Source organism: Macaca fascicularis, chromosome 17 (assembly GCF_037993035.2).
Source record: "Macaca fascicularis isolate 582-1 chromosome 17, T2T-MFA8v1.1".
In the NCBI taxonomy this organism is placed as follows: domain Eukaryota; kingdom Metazoa; phylum Chordata; class Mammalia; order Primates; family Cercopithecidae; genus Macaca; species Macaca fascicularis.
In genome coordinates this window covers 17626393-17638569 of record NC_088391.1, presented here as the reverse complement: position 1 = coordinate 17638569, position 12177 = coordinate 17626393, and the positions used below count along the sequence as shown (strand labels likewise).

At 36.1% G+C, this 12177-nt stretch overlaps 1 long non-coding RNA gene across 1 annotated transcript in view; it reads left to right on the top strand.

Moving 5' to 3' along the window:
- Window positions 1–12177, top strand: part of LOC102146740 (uncharacterized) — a 52460-nt gene that overhangs the window by 18087 nt on the left and 22196 nt on the right. The gene's annotated exons all lie outside the window — the stretch shown is intronic.

Here is a 12177-nt window from a genome sequence, read left to right as displayed (position 1 = left end):
CTTCAAAGCACTTGGTTAACCAGTTTCACTTTCCCCACTGTTAATTTCTTAACTATGCCTTTTCCCAGACATTCAACAAAGCAGCTCAATATGCCATAAACCACCTACATGGAATCACTCAAAGTATGTGTCACAGTGTAGATCCCTAGGCCCAGTTAAGCACATGAAAGAGAATTGCAGGCTCCATAAATGGTTATTTTTAAGAGGCTAAGTGATTCTAATATACTTTCTGTTCTGGAAGCACTGTATCCTGTCAATGCGCTTCCCTCACACCAGCTTCTGAAGGACAACAGCCTTCACTGCAGACTTCCCTGTAAGAGTGCTAACTCCTGGAGCAGCTTCAGTCTTGGTATTCTCCACAGGCCTCGCTAACATAATTCTGTCCCCATTAGTATGGAGCAAGTTACAAATATACAACGTTGCATCTCATCTCACCATCTGACTCTCTTTTGTATGTGTATGTTATTGTGTTTTTTTATGTAAAGAGAGTTCCAGGCCCATGTGCAGAAATAAGCCTCGTTGCAAATTATTCCATAATTACGGATGGCTTCTACCCAAATATAGAAGAAAACCTGCTTCGAAATAACAATATAAAAAGAAATCTGTCTAATTCTGGCAAAATGTTAGACTCGGTTGGCCAGAATCCTTATCCATCTAAACAATAAAAGATTCTGGGAAAAAATAATTGTATCATTTTCAATAATTATACAAGCTTCTAATAAAGAAAAGGAAACCTGTAGGGTATAAAAATGAAAAGGAATATTGTGATTCACAGCAGTAGGAACAGGAGCTGATGATGGTCATGACAGGCCTGGAGGATCATCAGGCCACCTGAGAAGGGGAACTGGAAGAGGAAATCATCACAAACCTGGAAATGCGAAGGCTGCAACCCCAGGGAGAGGAGACTAACAAATTCCACCTGTTTGTTCAGTGACATAGCAATAAATTTGCCTCCTTCCAGTCCTAGCCAAGAATTATGTTTTTCTAAGAAAAACATAACTCTTAATCTACAATCTAATTCTAAATTTGAGATCAGATTTACACTAACTGTACAATGTAGGAAAATCAAAACTGAGAAACACAACATATAAATCCCTGATTTGGTTTGGATCTGTGTCTCCACCCACATCTCATGTTCAATTGTAATCCTCAATATTGGAGGTGGGGCCTGTTGGGAGATTGGATCATGGAAGTGGATCCTTCATGAATGGTTTAGCACCTTCCCTTTGGTGCTGTTCTCATGATACAGTTCTCACAAGATATAGTTGTTTAAACATGTGTAGCATCTATCCCCACTTCCTCCTGTTCCAGCCATGTAAGACGTGCCTGCTTCCCCTTTGCCTTCTGCCAAAATTTTAAGTTTCCTAAGACCTCCCCAGCCATGCTTCTTGTACAGCCTATGGAACCCTGAGGCAATTAAACCTCTTTTCTTTATAAATTATGCAGTTTTAGGTAGTTCTTAGCAGTGCAAGAATGGACTAATACAATCCCCTAAATATATAACAAAGCAATGAAAAAAAAAGAGATAAAAATCACTCAAAAGCTACAGAATTTCTTTGGAGTAGTTGGATAACCTTTGGAAAATTACCCAACATCCAACACAGAGAGATGAGGAGATGGGGGAAAACACAAATAATTAAAGGGAAATGTCCAACTTACCTATAAAAGAATTTTCAGAAAAGAAAATAATAGAACCATGAATCTTAAAATTTAAAAGCATTCCATGTTTCATGTTTTGAGCAGATCAAAAAATGCCATAATTAATTATATTAAAATAAAACTGTAAAACACTAAAGACAAATGAAGTAACCTTAAAAACCCCCAGAAAGGAATGAGATTATGTACAAAACAACAGTAATTAGACTGATGAAAATCTTCTTAATTGTAGCAGAAGAGGCAAGAAAAACATAAAGTAATATTTTCAATGTTGTGATAGAGAGTAACTAAACTATCATTGAATGGGAGTGAAATACAGAAAATTTTGATGAATGAATCAAAGATTAAAAAAGAAAGTATATGTTATTCTGTGAAGGAAGTTTCAAGTATATACTTCAGGAAGAAGAGAAGAAAGTTGAACTCAGAGAACAACAAGATACAATAAAAATTTTCTATCTATGTTATATATATATATACACACACACATATATACATACACACATGCATATATAGAAATTAGTGTTTAAACAATAGTTTATATATATATGAATACTATTGTTTTTATATGTGTGTGTATATGTGTATATATGCTATATATATGCTAATTTGTTATATGCTATATATGTTATATATATATTATATATGTATATATATTTGCTATATATATACATGCTAATTTGAGGAGCATTGAAAACTGGCCAGTACAGGAAAATAATAACGTAATTGATAATAAGATAATTTTTAATATTAAATACTGGTGTGATATTCATATTATTTAATAACGAGCTTGAAATCTTAAACTAATTTAAAGTTAAAATATAAATTGAAATTTAAAATATATATTACTTTCCATTCTGTAACAAATACATTATTCAAATCTGCTTACCAAGTGATATAATTTATAATGCAAATCTTTTAATAATTCAAAAAATTTCCAAATCATTTGCTAAATCTTAGAAAGTTTTGCTATGACTTCTTTGAAGAATATTTTGCTTGCTGAATATTGCTTCCATTTGTGCCATGACTTTTAAGTAACAACAGTGACCTCTTACCTCCCACCAATTACATTGGTAGTTATTACGTAATAGTTTTAAGCAAAAAAATTATCTTAAAATCAATGACATTGTTAATGGTGTTTTCTCCTCTCTCTGCTTTTGGCAAACTACAAAGAAAAATAAAGTCCTAAACAAACTCAGAAAGGAACAAGACATTATCTATAACACAATTCAACAGATGGAAGTCTTCATCAGTTTTATAACACTTGTAATACTGTCAGATAACTTTATATAATCATATCTCCATTTTTGACCAAGTCATGAAAATCATGAGTTGGGTTTCCATTTAGTTTTGCAGACCAGATGACACGTGGTATAGGTGGATAATTAAGAAAATGGGCACATTGTCTGGGCTGCTAATTACACCTCTACCATGGAAATGTGAAATGACCCCAAACTGTTTCAGTTTTTTCACTTGAAAATGGAGATGATGATGAAAATTATATCATTCTAACAAGTTAGTACGCATTAACAATTATGCCTCACACAGGACAAGTGTCATACAAACATTAGTTCTATTTGTAGTAATGGAAATGAGGTTAATATTCATGATGGATGAGTATTTCAGGGTTTTTCATGAACCAGTGCAATTAAATGGAGGTAAAATACAACAGGAAGCTACATCTTTTCTGTTTGAGGCCCCTAGCCACCACAATTGTCCTTTGGTTCCTGTGGTTCCTCTTGTTGCTGGCATGCTCACTATGCCAGTGGACACTATAGTGCCTGACCAGAGACAGCAGTGGCTCTTTAATATCAGCCATGGGCTTTCTTGGTCTCTCCCAGAATCTCTCAGAACCAGACAAGTTGAGGAGCCAGATAGGCGTTTGTTCCCCAGCGGTGCCAGCTCTGCTGCCATTGTGCCTTGTCTTGTCCTGACTGGGCTCACTCTGACTATGTAGACTTATTAACGTGGGAGGTGCAGGATCACTGGTGAAGTGGCTGGTGCTGGGACATAACCCTGGCTTTTGGGGACCAGATGTGTCCCGTGCTTGGGGAATTAAAATGGTAATGTCTCAGAAGCAAGAATTTCAAGGTGCTGACTGCAAAGGCACTGAACAATCAGAATGAATTGGCTTGGAAGGAAATAGACCTGAAAGCAGTGCAATGCTGAGCCAAAAGAAAAATTCTGGCTGCTACCGACTCTTCTCAAACTATCCTCTATATTTTAAACCAAGTGGAAAAGAGCTAATAAAATAAAGCTCTATAATGAAAACAGATGACTATATATTATGCCTTGTGTTGCATAATCTGTTTTGCATGCCATTGTCCAACCTCATAAACTCACCTGACAGGTGATTGGTGAACTGAGAACTTTAGGTTGATTGCATATGACGGTTCTTGCTGCAGTATCTTAAAACAAGCAAAGCAAAAGTAGACGTTTAATTCAATATTTTGTTACATTGTTGATAGGAATTATTTGCATTCATGTTTTTCCTTCTAACTTCACTTTAGGTTAAGGGAGTACAAGTGCAGATTTGTAACATGAGTAAATAACGTGTTGTGGAGATTTAATATACAGGTTATTTCATCAGTTGGGTAATGAGCATAGTACCCAAGAGGTAGTTTCTCAGTCCTCACCCTTCTCCCACTCTTCACCCTCAAGTAGGCCCTACTGTCTATTGCCCTGTTCTTTGTGTACATATGTACTCAGTGTTTAGCTCCCACTTGTAAGTGGGAACATGTGGTATTTGGTTTTCTGCTCCTGTGTTGACTTCCTTAGGATAATAGTCTCCAACTGCATCCATGTCATTGTAAATAACATGATCTTGTTCTTCTTTATGGCTGTGTAGTATGCCAGGCTGTATATGTACTACTTTTTTTTTTTTATTTTCTAGTTCAGCATGATGGGCATCTACGTTGATTATATGTATTTGGTATTGTTAATAGTGCTGCAATGAACGTACATGCTCATGTGTCTTTATGATAGAATGATTTATATTGCTTTGGGTATATAGTAATATATACCCAAATGAAATCGGGTATATATTACAGTAATGAAATCGCTGGGTTGAATGGTAATTCTGTGTTAAGTTGTTTGAGAAATCCAAACCTTCCACAGTGGCTGAACTAATTTACATTGCCACTAACAATGTATAAGCACTGCCTTTTCTCCACAATCTTGCCAGCATCTGCTATTTTATTACTTATAGTCATTCTGACAGTTGTTAGGTGGTATTTCATTGTGGTTTTAATTTGCATTTATGTAATGATTAGTGATACTGAACTTTTTTCATAGGTTTGTTGGTCGCTTGTATATCTATCTTCTTTTGAGAAGTGTCTGCTCATGTCCTTTATCCATTTTTTTAACGAGGTTTCTTTTTTTGCTTGTAAATGTGTTTAAGTTTGTTATAGATTATGGATATTAGACATTTTTTAAATGCAAATATTTTCAATTCAAATACTTTGCAAATATTTTCTCCATTCTGTAGGTTTTCTGTTTACTCTGTTGATAGTTTCTTTTGCTATGCAGAAGCGCTTTAGTTCAATTAGGTCTCCCTTGTAAATTTTTGTTTTTGTTGCTTTTGGAGTCTTTTTCATGAAATATTTGCCAGAGCCTATGTCCATCATAGTATTCATAGGTTTTCTTCTAGAACGTTTATAGTTTTAGATTTTACATTTAAGTCTTTAATCTGTCTTGAGTTGATTTTTGTATATGGTGAAAGAAGGGGTCCACTTTCAATCTCCTGCATATGTCTAGCCAGTTATTCCAGGTATTGAATAGGGAGTCCTTTCACCATTGCTTGTTATTATCAACTTTGCTGAAGGTCAGATGGTTATAGGTGGCCTTTATTTATAAGTTCGCTAACCAGTTCCAATGGTCTATGTGTTTGTTTTTTTTTTCTACCAATACCGTGCTGTTTTGATTACTAAAGCTTTGTAGTACAGTTTGAAGTCAGGTAGTAATATCATTTAGATCTGTGTCCCTGCCAAAATCTCTTGCTGAATGTAGCCCCCAGTGTTGAAAGTGGAGCCTGGTGGGAGGTGATTGAATCATGGGGGCATTTTTTTTTTTTTCATGAATGGTTTAGCATCATCCTTTTGGTGTTGTTCTCATGACAGTGAGTAAGTTCTTGTGAGATCTGGTTGTTTAAAAGTGTGTAGCACCTCTTTCCTCACCCTCTTGCTCCTGCTCCAGCCATGTGATGTGTCTGCTCCCCCTTTGCCTTATGCCTTCATTGTAAGTTTCCTGAGGCCACTTCAGAAGCTGAGCAAATGCCAGCATCACGCGTCCTGTACAGCCAGTGGAACCATGAGCCAATTAAACCTCTTTTCTTTATAAATTACCCAGTCTCAGGTATTTCCTTATAGCAATGTGAGAATGGATTCATACAAGTAGTGTCATACCTCTCGCTTTGTTCTTTTTACTTGGGAATTCTTTGGCTATGCAGGCTCATTTTTGGTTCCCCATGAATTTTAGAATAAAGTTTTCTAAATCTGTGAAAATGTGATAGTATGATAGAAATAGCATTGAATCTGTAAATTGCTTTGGGCAGTATGGCCAATTTAACAATACTGATTCTTCTAATCCACGAGCATGAAATGTTTTTCTATTTGTGTTGTGTCTGATTTCTTTCAGTAGTGCTTTGTAATTCTCATTGTAGAGATCTTTTACCTCCCTAGTTACTTGTATTTCCAGGTATTTGATTCTTTTTTGTGGCTCTTGTCAATGAGACTGTGTACTTGATTTTTTTTTCTCAGTTGGAGTGTTACTGGTTTATAGAAATGTTACTGATTTGAATACATTTATTTTGTGTTCTGAAACGTTGCTGAAGTATTTTTATTAGGTGGAGGAGCCTTTCAGCAGAAACTACGAGGTTCTTTAGGTATAGAATTGTATCTTCTGAGAAGGCAGATAGTTGACTTCCTGTCTTTCTATTTGGTTTCCTTGTATTTCTTCTCTTGTCTGATTGCTCTGGCTAGGACTTCCAAAATGATATTTAACAGGAGTGGTGAGAATGGGCATTCTAGACTTATTCTGGTTCTCAAGGGGAATGCTTCCCACTTTTGTCCATTCAGTATGAGGTTTGCTGTGGGTTCATCATAAATAGCTCTTCTTATTTTGAGGTATGTGCCTTTGATATTTAGTTTGTTGAGGGTTTCTAATATGAGGGGATATTGAATTTTATCAGAAGACTTTTCTGTCTATTGAGATAAGCATGTGGTTTTTTGTTATAGTTCTGTTTGTGTCATGAGCCACATTGATTGATTTGTGTATATAGAACCAACCTTTCCAACTAGAAATAAAGCCTACTTCATCATGGGAATAGCATTTTGATGTGCTGTCAGATCCAGTTTGCTAATATTTTGTTGAGGATTTTTACATCTATGTTCTTCAGGAATATTGGTCTAAGTTTTTCTTTATTGTGTCTGTGCCAGGTTTTGGTATCACAGTGATGCTGACCTCATAGAATTAGTTAAGGATGAGTCCTTCTTCCTCTATTTATGGCAGTAGTTTTAGTAGTATTGTTACCAGCTCTTTTTTATACATCTAGTGGATTTCAGCTGCAAATCCGTCTGGTTCAGGGCATTTTCTGGTTGACAGATTTTTATTACTGATTGAATTTTGGAAGTCATTATGAGTCTGTTTAGGGATTCAATTTCTTCCTGGTCCAATCTTGAGAAATTGTATATTTCCAGGAATTCATTTATTTATTCCTGGTTTTCTAGTTTTGTGTGCATAGAGGTATTTATAATAGTCTGAGAGTTTTTTTTTTTTTTAATTTTCTGAGGAGTCAGAGATGATGTCCACTTTGTCATTTCTGATTGTGTTCGTTTTAGTTTTCTCTCTTTTTTTCTTTATTAGTCTAGATAGTTGTATAGCAATCTTCTTTATTCTTTTGACGAACACACTTTTGGTTTTGTTTATCTGTTGTAAGTCTTTTCATGCCTCCATTTTGTTCAGTTCAGCTCTGATTTTGGTTATTTCTTTTCTTCTGCTACCTTAGTGGTTGGTTTGCTCTTGTTTTCATAGTTCTCCTAGGTGTGATGTTAAGTTGTTAATTTGTGATCTTTCTAACTTTTTGATGTGAATTTTTAATGCTATAAATTTTCCTCTTATACTGCTTTAGGTATGCTCCAGAGATTCTGGTATGTTGTATCTTTGTTTTCATTAGTTTTAAAGAACTTCTTGATTTCTGCCTTAATTTCATTGTTTACCCAAAAGCCATTCAGAGGTGTATTGTTTAATTTATATGTAATTGTATGGTTTTGAGAGATCTTATTTGTATTGATTTCTATTTTAATTACACTGTGATCTGAGAGTGTGGTTGGTAAGATTTTGATTTGGTGAATTTGCTGAGAATTGCTTTATGGTCAAGCATGTGGTGAGTTTTAGAGTATGTGCCATGTGCAGATGAGAATAATGGATATTCTGGTTTTGTTTGGATAATTCTGTACATGTTTGTCTAATCATTTTGGTCAAATGTTGAGTTTAGATCCCAAATATCTTGGTTAGTTATCTGCCTCATTGATCTATCTAACACTGTTAGTAGGGTATTTAAGTCTTCCACTATTATTAAGCAGTTATCTAAGTGTATGCATAGGTCTCTAGAAACTTGTTTTATGAATATGGGTGTTCCAGTGATGGGTACACATACATTTAGAATAGTTAAGTCTTCTTGTTAAATTTAACCCTTTATTCAAAAAGGAAAGCATTGTTGATTTAAAGCATGTTTTGTCTGAAATAAGGATAGCAACCCTGCTTTTTTTGGCCTTTGCTTTGAGCCTATGAGTATCATTGCATGTGAGATGGGTGTCTTGAAGATAGCTTACCATTGCGTTTTGCTTCTTTATCCAATGTGTCAGTCTGTGTCTTTCAAATGGGGCATTTGTCTCATTTATGTTCAAGGTTTATACTGATGTGTGCAGATTTAACCTTGTCATTATCTTGTTAGCCAGTTGTTATGTAGACTTGTTTATGTGGTTGCTTCATAATCTTTGGGCCCAGATGGTTTCATAAAGAGCTGTGTGAAATTAACACCAGTTTTATCTATTCTACAAAGTAGAAGAGATGGTCTATGTACTATCTCTATGTCAATGGTCTATGTACTAAATTGCATTTTTGTTATGCCTGGCTACAGTCTCTTGTTTCCATGTTTACCATTCCCTTAAGGACCTCTTCTGAAGCAGGTCTGGTGGTAACAAATTCTGTTAGCATTTGCTTCTCTGAAAACAATTTTATTTCTCTTTCACTTATGAAGCTTATTTTGGCTGGATATGAAATTCTTGGTTGAAATTTATTTTCTTTCAGGATGTTGAACATAGGCACTCATTCTCTTCTGGCTTGTAGACTGCTGAAAGGCCCACTGTTAGCCTGATGGGGTTCCCTTTGTAGATAACCTTTCCCCTTCTCTCTAGCTACCTTAAATATTTTTTCTTACTCACTGACCTTTAAGAATCTGATGACTATTTGTCTTGGGAATGGTCATTTTTGTGTAGTATCTCCCAGAGCTTGGCTGATCTTCTTCAATTTGAATGTTGACCTCTCTAGCGAGTTTGGGGAAGCTTTCTTGGACAATATCCTCAAATATTTTTTCCAAGTTGATTGCTCTCTTTCCTCTTTCAGGGATGCCACTGAGTTGTAGGTTTTGTTTCTTTACATAATCTCATATTTCTTGAAGGTTTTGTTAATGCTTTTTAACTTTTTTCTTTATTTTGGTCTGACTGAGTTTACTCAAAGAACTGATGTTTGAGTTCTGAGATTCTTTCCTCAGCTTGGTCTATTATGATTTTATACTTATGATTGTATTATGAAATTCTTGTAGTGAGTTTTCAGCTCTATCAGATCAGTTTAGGTTCTTTCTTAAAAATGGCTATTTTGTCTTTCAGCTCTTATATTGTTTTCCTAGCTTCCTTAGATTTCTTGGATTGGGTTTTAAGTTTCTCTTGAATCTTGATGATTTTCATTTCCATCCAGATTCTGAATGTTCTGTCTGTCATTTCAGTGTGTTTGAGAACTATTTCTGGGGAAGTAGTGCAATCATTTGGAGGTAAGAACACACTCTGGTTTTTCAAGTTGCCAGAGTTCTTGCATTGGTTCTTTATCATCTGTGTGGGCTAATGATCCTGTAATCTTTCTAGTTGCTATACTTTGGATGGGGCTTATTGGTTTTATATTCTGTGATGCCCTTGTGCATTTGATTGTGGTATAAATTGGATTCAGTTGACTGGATTCATTTCTGGACAGTTTCACAGGGGGCCAAGGCTCAGATCAGCACTCTTGGGCTGCATGCTCTAACCCTGGGGACTGGGACCGGGCCCACAGCTTTGTTCTTTGACTCCTCAGGGATCCTGTTTCACCAGAGGGGCTGAAGTATTCCCAGTCCACTGGTAACAACCCTCTTAATGGGTCATGCCGGCAAAAGTACTTCACTGGGGAAGTGGCAGTGAGGCCTATGCTTTCAATCACCAATGAAGTGGTACAAGAAGGCTGTGAGCAAAAGCACACTGGTGAAGCAGTGTGGGGTGCTGTCAGCAGGTGCATGCTGGGAGTGGCTCATCTGCAGAAGCTCTCTGATGATTTGGTGGTATCTGCCGGTGAAGATATTATGGCAGTGGCCACTGGGAAATGCCACAGTTGGAGATCTCAGACTGCACTACTGGGAGAGACCAGCAGACAGGGGGCTGTCAGATCAGACTGTCCCCATCCCATGAGCAGACAGTCCTGTTCCACCCATGTCTTATAGGCAACAAAGGCCCAAGCCACCTAGAGGAGCATGGTGAGCCTTGGGGTATGGGTGTCCCCAACCATGTGCCACTGCTGCCATTTCCATGCCAAACCCTGTAGGCTCTACACCACTTAGAGTCCTGTCCCTGTCAACTCTCTAAGCAGCTCTCTCTGCCAACTCAAATGTTCATGTGGGTCATCAGTTCCCCTTCAGCTAGGATTCCAGAGGTCTGTGGTGATACTTGGCCACTCACGCCTATTTGACTCATACTTTCCCTAGGAGCTGCCCAGGGCACAAAGCACATCCTGGCACTCAGCAATCTTGTGCAGAGTTCCCAGCCTCCTCCCCTTTCAGGGCAGGATCTGTGGCCTTCCTCTATTTATTCCCAATGCCATCCTTCTGAAAATCTGCTTGGAGTGTGCCAGTCTTCTTCATGGTCTGGTCTCTCAATAGGTTGGAGAAGCTATTCTTAGCAGCATGCAGTCAGCCATCTTGGCTCTTGTCCCAGTATTAATTTCTATTTTAAAAAATATTTCATGAAATATTATTTTGTTCTTTATCACTGATTTTGTTGGATTATGTGACACGTCTCACCTAAATCCTGGCTGTGTCTGAAAGTTTGGACAAGTAGAAGTTCCAGGAAAGAGATCTGGACGGCTAGTGACTTGCAGGATCACTGAAGGGTAGCAGCTTACGATAGTGGCCTTTGATGTACATGAATATAAATGTATATTTTGACAACTGCTATGACCTCATGTATGCACTAGCAAAATTATAAAAATGTCCAATTCAAAAAAGTAGAAAAAGCCTAGCAGATTAAGCCTGAAGCGTAAGAATGGTAGTAATACACAAATGTAAACAGGTGACATAGGTACAATAAAGATTAAGAAAATCCAAAGTCAGTTCCTTAAGAACTCCTAAAATAGACATATCTAAGATTTAATTAACACAACTTCAAATTTCTTACAAAAAATACTAGTAAGTTGACTTCAGTAAAAATGTGTGTGTTTATATGTGATACATTCTGACCACATATGATTATCTCCCAAAATACAAAAATGTAAAGATGACTTGACTTTTTAAAATGTTTGATATAATTTACTATAATGATGGAACAAAATAGAGTAATTCATCCTTTAGAGAATTGTCTCAAAAATATAATGAGATTTTTAATCTATCAGAATTAATAATAGAATCTAGCAATGCAAATTATAGTTAGAAATCATTACTATTGCAAATACTAGTTTTATATTTTTAAATTACAAATACATATTACAGATTGTGAAAATATATGTTGCAAATATTTAAATATTGTATTCATTTTTAAAGCCCTTTCCCCATGATATTTTGTTTATAACTATTATCATTCTTCTTCTTATAATATAGTTTATCAAGTTACAGATACTTCCTCCTACAGTATTATATGCTTCTTGAAACCAGGAAAAATGTAAAATTTATTGTAGATACTTCCTCCTACAGTATTATATGCTTCTTGAAACCAGGAAAAATGTAAAATTTATTGTATGTCTCCTGAGTCAGTTTTGTTTCCAATGCATTCTACATGTTCAATCAATGTTTCCTAAATGGAAATAAAATAGGAAACACACAGCAGTTCTGGAGTAAATGAAATGTCCTTCAATAAAATAAGAAAGAATCTTATTCCTAGATTTGACACCTTAGCTTGAATCTTGGCCGTTTATGGAGTAGACCCACAGAGGAAGTGGATGTAGAGTAATAGATTTTGATGAAGAAGAAGAGAGGGTGAAACGATGGTGTTGATTCTATTGGCTGCTAGAACA